Source organism: Hemicordylus capensis, chromosome 1 (assembly GCF_027244095.1).
Source record: "Hemicordylus capensis ecotype Gifberg chromosome 1, rHemCap1.1.pri, whole genome shotgun sequence".
Classification (NCBI taxonomy): domain Eukaryota; kingdom Metazoa; phylum Chordata; class Lepidosauria; order Squamata; family Cordylidae; genus Hemicordylus; species Hemicordylus capensis.
Window position 1 is genome coordinate 212,280,377 of NC_069657.1, and position 10,249 is coordinate 212,290,625.

The following is a 10,249-nucleotide window of genomic DNA, read 5'->3' on the forward strand; positions in this document are numbered from 1 at the left end:
CTTATGAAGGGACTTTTAGATATTTTCAAAACTCTGCTTTCCACTAAAATGTGGCATTTTAAAAGTGCCAACAGGGCAAGCTTAAATTTACCCCAAGATAAGAGAATGTGATAAGAGAATGTATTCAGCAACCTGGAAGCTGCATTTTATCATTCTTCCTGTAGACTTTGTAGAGATATTTTACTTACAGAGGTCTGTTAAAATCTCTACCCGGGTTATTTACCAATAATTAACCTTACAAGGGTATTCACAGCAGTGTCTCTACGCCTAGGAAATACTTCCGTAAAAATGGTGAAAATCATCTCTTGATGCTTTATTTGTCCACCCATTGCTATTAAGCATTTTGTGTCTACATGCCTTTTGGAATCACACACACACAAACACACCATTCAAAAATTATCCTTTGTTAAGTGGTTTGCTTGCCTTCTGGGGGGTGATAAATATATTTCTGAAAAACATTTTTAAGGGTGGGGGAAACCTGAGCTAAATCTGTTAGGCATACAGGAACCCGTTCACAAATTTGTACCTGAACAAGTTGGGTAGAGGAGAGTCTATGTTGGGATAAGAGGTTAATTTCAGGCTATGTGAAGGAGTCTGCCTGATTTTAGTTGTTAACACAAGTTTGCTTCATTTTGTTGTGAGTTTGGACATTCTGGTTACTTTGAATTGCCTATTGCTGCTAATGGGCAACTGATTAGTAGTCACACATTAACAAAATAACCTTAGTGTTAGTGGACTGTGGATCTTTTTCTTGAAGGTCTGGAACAGGTTTTCATAACCTTGGGCCCCCAGGTGTTGTTGGACTACAACTCCCAGAATCCCCAGACATGGCCTTTGTGGCTGGGGATTCTGGGAGTTTTAGTTCAACAACATCTGGGGGCCCAAGGTTAAGAAACCCTGGTCTGGAATCTCTCTATTGCCTTTGGGAGGTGACATCCTCAAGTTACTGGAAGGGGCAGAGAAGCAATCTGGAGCCAGCTCTGCAGTTTCAATTCTGAGAGTCAGAGAGATGAAAACGATTAGCTGGAACTAGTTAAAACTGGAGTGCATCCTTTGGGGGTTGCAACACCTGCTCTTTGGTACCAGATTAGTCGCTATCCTGACTGCTTTTGGGGGACCATTTACTTCCATCATGCTCTACTTGTGTACTTGAAAATAAAACGGATATGATGAAGATGCTGTAATTCTTTCCGTGCTTTTCATGCAAAGGAAACTAAACCTTGGCTGAAGGTTTTCTATATATTTATATTTATATTTATATTTATATTTATATATTTAAATCATTTGAACTTCCAAGCTGGGTTCATTAAGACCCTCCTTTTAAAAAAAGCAATAGATTGGACAGTGAGTATCTGGTTTTTCTACCCCTTGGGGTGCAGCATTTGCCTCAAGGCATTGCGACTGGATTAAAAAAATATGACATTGCCTTTGGCACTGAGGTATCATTGAAGCACAGCTGTTATCTCTGCTTATCCTCTCTGGGGGGAGGACCCAGTAAGGTTATGCACATGGCCAACATACCCAGTGGGGCAAAGGGCTGGGGATTGCAGGCAATTGGATTCAGTTTGCAGGCTCTGCTGCTCACCTGACACACAATCAGTGCCAGGGCGAGTAGCAGAGCAAAGAGCCGGAGGAGGAAGTCCTTCAGCATCCCTCAATGCGCTGTGCCAGGAATGAAGTGCATTGAGGGATCCTCCCTGTGCCAAGCACTCTTGCCGCCCGGCTCTGTGTATGCTTGGGCTATATGCAGCATGAGCATACACATGACCCCAGTGCCAGGGTAAAGGGCGCACTTGCATCCTTAATCCTGGTTAAAGGCCGGGATAAAAAAGTTGGGTTGGGTGGGAAGGCAGCGCCAGGATTGGGCTCGATCCTGGCACTGCACATGAGCATCCCTACCCAGGTTAGGCTGCTTGTGTGAATAGGCTCAGTGCCTTATCCTTGGGCGAAATGCCCAAAGATAAATAAAAAGGCAAAGAAGGAGCCAGAAAGCAGACTTGAGTGTTAAGTTATGGAGAAAATCTCTAGCAACCACTTCAACTGCTGCGGAATGTGTTTCCCTGCCTTCTTCAGAAATGGAAAGGCAATGGTACTTTTGGGCCATTTCTACCCAGGCAAGACCAGACTGATCTCTTTGCATCTTTGAAGCCACTGGAACTGGCTCTGAAGGATTCTAAAGAGACCAAAGCTTGAACTTGTCTCAGCAATGGGCAACACGAGGCCAATGACTTGGCTGGATGCAGCAAAGTCAACCTGCTCCTAAAGCAATCCAGAGCAAAGAACAAGAGTTCCACAACATCTACTTGGTAAGTATTTCGTTGCAACTCTTTGGCTTTAAACCAGTGGCTCACTCACCATTTTTATTTATTTTTTGGTCTTCCTTTTGGAACTCCACTTTTGCTTTTAGTTGGTTGGCGCAGAAGAAGCAGAAGAATAAGTATGATCCAGAGACAGGCTCATTGAATCTCCAAAAAGAGTCCAGATGTTCTACAGCTGGAGGAGCAATCTGCTTGAGCAGAACTGAAGGACTTTGAGGGCAGCCATCTGGGATAAAATGCCCCCCTTCCACTGAGGCAAGAGTCTCCATTGAGTACTGCCTAGCCCAGCTTTTCAACCTGGCTCTTAGGGAGAATTAAGGTTCAAGCTAGTCCTTAACCTGGGAATCGTGTTTTCGCTGAGGTTGTGTTCAGCCCCAGCGGACACAGAGACAAGTGCCTAGAGCGCCCATCTCCTGGGGGAATCCCCTAATGCACCATGCATGTCATGCAGTGCATTGTGGGATATCTGGAGGCTGGGATGTGTCATCCCAACCTCCAGTGGCGCAGCATGGATTGTCTGGGATTGCGGTCCATGCTCCCAGCAACATTACAGCGATTGTCGGTGTGTGTGTGTGTGAGTTGCACTAGCCTTCCTCCCCCCCACCTGCCAGTTGTGTGAATGGCCCCTATACCTGTATTCATTTTGAAAGTGAACTTGGGTACTGGCCCCTCAAATGCATGGGAAGTGTACTGCTATACCTGTGTTCAACATAATGTGTGAATCACTGTACCTGTGTACAGATTTTTACCTGAGTATGCTGTACATACGTTGTGAAAAGGCCTAGATTAGTGAATAGGGCTAGACTGTACGAGTGTTGAACATAATGTGTGGATAAAAGGCTATTAAATATAAGGCTATTAAATAAAATAAATATTCACACATTATGTTGAATGTGAATAGCCTTATATGGTACTCTACCTCCTCGGAGGTACTTTTCATATGGGTCCCGAAGTCCTCGGAGCACTTTTCATATGGGTCTCAAGTTGTCTCCCATCCAGGGGCACAGCTATAATTGAACAAAGTCGGGAGACAAATGTCCCTGCCCTCCAAGCGAGAGCCACCCCACTGGTTAAGTGACAGCTTGCTCCTTGCTCTCCTCTCCCACCGCTACTACTTACTGGCATGAGCAGAGGACTCATCTTGGCTTCAAGGGGGAGGAGGCCTCTCTGGGAGGGGGAGGAGGAAGAGGTGATGGTAGTAGTGTGGGTCAGTGTCTCTCCCTCCTCCTCTCCTCTCCGCTATCTAACTAGTGCTTGGGTTCAGCCCACCGCTCCCCTTCCCCAGCCTGACTGACAGATTTAACAGCCAGGGAAATATATCAGCCAGGCAGTCAAAAGGAAAGGAGGAGGGAAGGGATGTGACCTGTCATACCTTCCCACCCAACGCTAAGACAGAGCAGAAAGCATCTTCAATTAAAAGAGTGTAGGGACCCTTTTTGAATCCTGCCCACATTAAAAAGACAGGATAGAATCATAATACTCCTCCCCACCCCTCCAGCCTTTCCAAAAACATTCCTGAGCAACTGGATTCAGTTTACCCATAAATCCAGGGACGAAATCTGGGATTGTTTCCCATGGAAAACTTTGACTGGGATGTGTGCAGGGTGGGGGTGGGGTCTGGGTGGCGGGGGAGACAGCGTGAATGGGTGAATAAGAAAGACACAAATGTTGCTGATGTTTGAATATACTGTAGTAGGTGTATATATTAAAACATACATTTCTGAGCCAGGGGGATGTGTGTGCACAAATGTGAGTGTGAAAGTCTCTGTGCGCGTGGGAAGTGTGCGATATTATTTGCACAGGAGGAGTGAGAGCAGGGGTGTGCCGAGAACGTTTTGTTGTTATGATGTCCTTGCTGTTCTCCTGCAGCAAAGAACTGGGCGAGGAAGGGAGAGGAAAGAAGGGGAGCTCCAGGATGGGGACCTTCCCTTTTGGTTTTGGGGCCCACTCCAATCTTGCTACCCCCTTGCCTCCTCTGCAGGCAGTTTCTAAGTGCAGAGGCCCAGAACTCCTTATTAATAGGAGTACAAAATTGAAGATGGTAATATAGAAAATCATGAATGTGTGTTGGGAGGAAGGCTTTTCTATTTAGAGAATAGTTTGTTTTTCAGCAGGGGGCTTTGAAAATCCAGATCTGTTTCCTCCCTCTTGAGCAAGGGAAGGGCAGCAATGTGCAGATCTGTTTAACAATAAACGTTATTAACACTAAGTCATAGTTCCCAGTGCTTGGTGATGGCAAGAAATAATTAGCGTACAGGACAAACAAGCGGAAGATCAGAGCTGATTAAAACTATAATTAAAGTTCAAGAGTGACACTCTGCAAGCGTAGACATCTCTGTAGACTATTTGAAGAAGGCATTAAACAAAATCAATCATTTCTACATAATAACAGTATTTACAAGGACACAATGGGAATGCAAGATGTTTAAATGGAGACAGACTGGAGCCTGAAGTATGTTTTCAATATTAAAATGCAGAGAGAAAGGGGTGTGTGTATGTGTGTGTGTGTGTAAGTAAAATGGTTAAAACGAAGGTACATTTCCTCCCTCTTATTAGGTTTCAGCATAATGAGCAAGGCGAAAAGATAATGAAAATTGAGGAGTGAGTGTCCTGAACAGGAGTTCTAAAGAAGAGGATTTGCCAAAGACTTGATTTTGATTGCATTATAATACAAGATGAATCAGAGCTGGGGTGTGGGATTGGGGAGGAAATATAATTTATAAACTTCTATAATCCAGGGGAGAAAAAGATATTAAAGATAAGACTAATAGGTTTGTGTGAGCAGCTTCAGCCAATGTCTGCTTTGTGTTTATGGTCTACTCCACGGGCATTATAAATGTAGGTTAAGTATCCCTTGTCCGGACATCTGAAAGCCGGAATGCTCCAAAATCCGGACACAACGCCATAACAAAAACAAAAAACAAAACACCTCAGCATACTCACTCACAGATTCCCAATTTTGCTGCTTTTAAACATGCAGTCAAAACTTACTTATTTCAGAAGGCTGTTAGTGAGCGGGGTTTTGTCTGTAATTCTCTCTAGTTGCAGCTCTGTTTTTATTGTGAAGCTTTTTAATGTTTTTGATGTTCTTGTTTTGGCGCTAGAGGGAAAGGGGAAAGCCCCCCTCCTCCACTCCCTGCAGTTTGGCGCCTGATCTGTTGGCATCTCTTTGGGCGCTCTGGATCCCATGGCCAAGATATCTCATTATGCAAATATTCCAAAATCTGTAATCCGGAACACTTCTGGTCCCAAGCAGTCTGGATAAGGGATACTCAACCTGTAGTCCTCACTGCATTAATCAAAGATGAGGCAACAGAGAACTTTATGCACTCTACTGGATGTTGCACAAATTCCAATGAGGAGACATCTTGGGTTGCTACAGTGTCAGTGATGCTTCCTTGGAAAGTAGGAGTTTTACGGTGGGGTTGTCATTGCTCCTGTTATAGAACTTCCTGTTTCCAGTTATGCATCATAGAGAGATGGAGTAAGTAAAGCAACTTCCCCCCACTTGCCGTTCTCTTCGACCATCCTACCACCCAAATGGTGGCTTTTCAATTTGGTGCCAGAAGTTTTAGGCTGTGTGACACTTCAGCACTTTCTTAGCTTTCTGTCTAAACAAGGAAGCAAATAGAAAGTGATCTTTGACAGAGAGAGATGTTATTCTAAAGGTAAAGTGTGACTCCTGGCACCCACAGAGCCCTGTGGTTTTCGCCCCCATAAGCTGATTTTGTTCACCCTATGCCAATGCTGATAGTACATTTGAATGTGCAGGAGTTAGTACAGTGATCAGTAATGTTGACAGTTGACTTCTGGGTGCTAAGCACAAACAAATACCTGCAAAAGCACCTGGGGAAAACAGACATTAAGATACAGATAATAACCAGCAAAAGAGAGTTTGGACATGCCCAATGGTGTCTTTGATTTCTTTTTTTTAGCAGTAGATCATCATGCCATATTACAAACGGCTTTTGGAAATTCCCTCCATTTCTAAAGAAGCTTACCAGATGGTATGAGGGAGACGGTGCTGTTTGACAGACAGAAACCTAAAGCTCCTACACAGAGTAGGTACACACAAGCAGTTGCGTAGTTCTTTGAATCCTTTGTGGTTTTGCCTTCTGTGAGATGCAGAATAACAAAACCGGACATTTTGCTCTGACGTTTTCACCGCAGCAGTTCCCACTTCTAGCAGAGCCCAGTTGTGCTTTCATTTCAAATGTGGTTTGCTTATTGCAACTGAGATCTTAAGTGGACTTTCAGCTTTGCTAAAGCTAATTCTTGAACATGAGAAATAATAATAATAATACCAAAATAATCCCAGTGGTAATTGGCGCCCTGGGTGCAGTCCCAAAAGACCTTGAAGAGCACCTCAACACCATAGGGGCCACAGAAATCACCATCAGCCAATTACAAAAAGCAACTTTACTGGGAACAGCCTATATTCTGCTACGATCTATAACAACAGCAACAACACTGACAATAAAATTCAGCCATCCCAGGTCCTTGGGAAGGACTCGATGTCTGGATAAAAACAAACCAGTCAATAACACCTGTCTGACTGTGTAAACAAGAGATAATAATAAATAAATAATGAATGACCATATTTGAGCATATGCAGAATGCCTTCCCTTCACCACTAAGTAATCGCAACAAGCTGTAAGATGGCTGAAACTGGGAAATGGGGTTCTGGGGACAAAGAATATGGCTTCTTTCCAACCAGGGGCCCTGGCACCACTGGTTTCAAAAGTAAGCACTGGCATCTGGTAATGGAATCAGTTTCTCAACACTATATGATCCCTATGGCCATCTTTCTCTCACTAGCTTCCTAAACCCATTGTTGTGTGGAAGATAACAGTGTTAAAGTTGAGCACTGCAGCAAAAAGTTCAGCTTCCCACTGTCCATGACAAACAGACTGCGTTTTTGAACTCTTAAGCTTTAGAGCCCTTGATCCATTAATTCATTTGTGCAAAATATATATGTTTAATATGTAGACTTGCTGAAACTTTGTGCTGATATTAAATATACTTCCAAAGGTTGCATGGAAAGCACTAGTACATGTATTTTCATCCTTGACTTTGAAAGGTCCAGTCCTCTGACAAATCTTTCGTTTTAAGATAAGGCAATGTTTATTATTATGTATTAAACATGTGTAGACCAATTTTCAGCAGATGCCCAAAGTGGTGTACATCCTGTATTTGTTGAAAATAATTTTTTTTTAAAAAAAATGGTTTAAAAAAAAATGCTACAAGACAAAACCAAACCAGAAGGGGCACCGACATGAGTCAGAAAAGCCAAATATGGCCTTGAAGATTCAGCAAGCACTTGAGTGGGAACTAATTTTATTGACAGGTTTGTCTTGTGGTCAGTGTGTGGCCATGAAAAATTTCCCTGGCTGGAGAGGCTGGGGATTTGCTGGGCCCAGAGACAGGAAAGGGATCTGGACATCTGAGCCGTTCTGGATCAGAGGCAACACAAAGGTAATCCACACAGCCCCTTGCATGAAATCCACTTTGCCCAGGTGCCCAGAGCAAAGAGAGATCCTGGTTCTCCCTAGAGTGATCTGTGTGACAGAGGAGGGTATGCTGGGCATCCACTTTGATACAAAAGGTAAATTCTGCCCCCAAGCATTCTGGTACACACAAGAACTTACCAGGCTCCCTCATTTGCCCCACATTTTGTGCTCATTTTTGGAGAGAAGCAGCAGCACTGCACTCTCTTGCTCTTTCCAACTTCCCTGATGCCTATTCTGAAGTGAGATCTCTCTCTTACTTTTATGGAGAGGGCTAATAATAGTCTTTGACTGTTCTACTAAATTGTGCAGACCTCTGCTGCAGGAGTAGGCACCTAATGGCACAGCAGGGAAATGACTTGACTAGCAAGCCAGAGGTTGCCGGTTCGAATCCCTGCTGGTATGTTTTCCAGACTATGGGAAACACTTTTATCAGGCAGCAGTGATACAGGAAGATGCTGAAAGGCATCATCTCATGCTGCGCAGGAGGAGGCAATGGTAAACGCCTCCTGTATTCTACCAAAGACAACCACAGGGCTCTGTGGGCTCCAGAAGTCAACACCGACTTGACAGCACACATTACCTTTTACTTTACCTATTGCAGGAAGGTCCGATGCATGCTGCCGGGAGCTGGTTTTGGCTCTTGCAACAGAAGTCTGCACAAAAACCAGTTGGACCAGATCAGAAAAAACAAATGCACAATCCTGTTGCGTCAGGACTATTAGGAACCACTGTAGTTTGAGGGCTATTGTCATTGGGGAACCTAGCATCTGGCAATACTGTACTGAGCCATTATATTTGCATGTAACAGGAAGAGCATACAGCCAGAATAATATATCCTGTCAGTATCTTGGTTAATCTGTTCTTATGCCAAATGGAAGACACTTTTTCAATTAAGAAAAATAAACAAGCACTTAACCTTGAGCTACTTGTGCTCTTTATTTTCACTAAAGGCAGCCTCTAAATCCTTTTAGGAGATGAACAACAAAATATGAGCCTCAGAGATACAAGAAATTTCTTTTCAACTGAAGTTGTGAATAGAAGCCCTCCCCACTCCATTCTATAATCTAACAGAAAAGAAAATCCAGATATGAAAATTTTCCCATTAAAGTTATATATGAAGGCAAATATTTGAGGGGGTGGTACAACAAATAGATGAGGACAAAATAGATGTGATTCACAGACCTATTCCTTTTTGTAATAGGTTGGAGAGGCATAGGAAAAAAACACTGCCCCACTATTTTGGATGGAGTGTACAATTCAGATTAAGAAAGGACAGCAGCACAGCTCAGATAAAAAGCAGAGAGAAATGACAAAGGAAGACAAACTGTTCTAAAACAGTTGTTTTGCATAGGCACAAAATAAAAAGGATAGCCTTTCTTTTCCCTGAAGGCAGTTCTTTTCCCCATGCACATAGGCTTGCAGAAGATACAAGGAGATGAATATAAAGGAGAAAGTCAATTTGGCAAGAGGGAAGAGAAAAAGAAAACTTCAGTGCTGATTAAAAAAAAAAAAACCCAAAGGAGTGTCAAATGGAAAAATCAGGACAAAGTTGGAGACCCTGATTTTTATTTTATTTTATTTTATTTTATTTTATTCATTTGAGTTCTATACCGCCCTTCCAAAAATGGCTCAGGGCAGTTTACACAGAGAAACAACAGACAAATAAGATTCTCAACTGACTATCAGAAAAAGTTCTGGCCTGGTTTGGCCTCTTCCTGGGTCTTTAACAGCCGCTTGATTGGTAAAGCTTCTCTGTAGCTTTACTGGCTCTGTAGCTGCTCTGGGCTCTGGAACGTGCTCCCTATGGATATTAGAGGCTTAAGAGTTTTAGCAGTCTTTATAGGAGCCCTAAAAACATATCTTTTTAGCCTGGCCTTTAGTGAGCACTGAAATGATTTTAAACTGGTTTTAATTTTGTTTTAATGAGTTGTTTGTTTTAATCTATTTTTTTATTATTTGTGAACCACTAGAGCCATTTGGGTGAGGTGGTGTAAAAATCTAATAAATACATAAATAAATAATAATAAATACATATAGGGGCGCTTCTCACGATCAACAAAAATTGGACTAGCAGAGGCTAGCACGATTTTTTTTGACTGTCAGAACCACCGGGCTTGCAGCTGAGCCCAGTGGTTCTGGAGCGGCAAACCCGCTCGAGAACCCCTCGTAAAAAGCAGGTTTGCGGAGCGAGCGCTCCTGCAAACCGGCTTTTTGCTATCGTGAGTAGCCGCGGCGCACCTTCGCACTGCGCCTACTCATGACTAGACCCCCGGCTGGGAGGCTTAAAAGCAGCCTCCCGACTCGGGGGTCTCCCCAGGATGCCCTGCGTGCGCGCGTAGGGCATACTGGGGCTTGCGGGGGCCATGCGGCCCCAGCTCCCCCCACCCCCCGCCGTCTCCGTCTCGGGGCCAGCCATTGTGT

General features: G+C 43.6%; 1 long non-coding RNA gene across 1 annotated transcript; it reads left to right on the forward strand.

Annotated features, from left to right (window-relative positions):
* Positions 1-6,252: 6,252 nt before the first annotated feature.
* LOC128342152 (uncharacterized) lies at positions 6,253-8,700 on the forward strand. The gene is made up of 3 exons (XR_008314806.1): positions 6,253-6,379; positions 7,666-7,793; positions 8,430-8,700. It is a non-coding gene; the product is annotated as an uncharacterized LOC128342152 (long non-coding RNA).
* Positions 8,701-10,249: the final 1,549 nt, after the last annotated feature.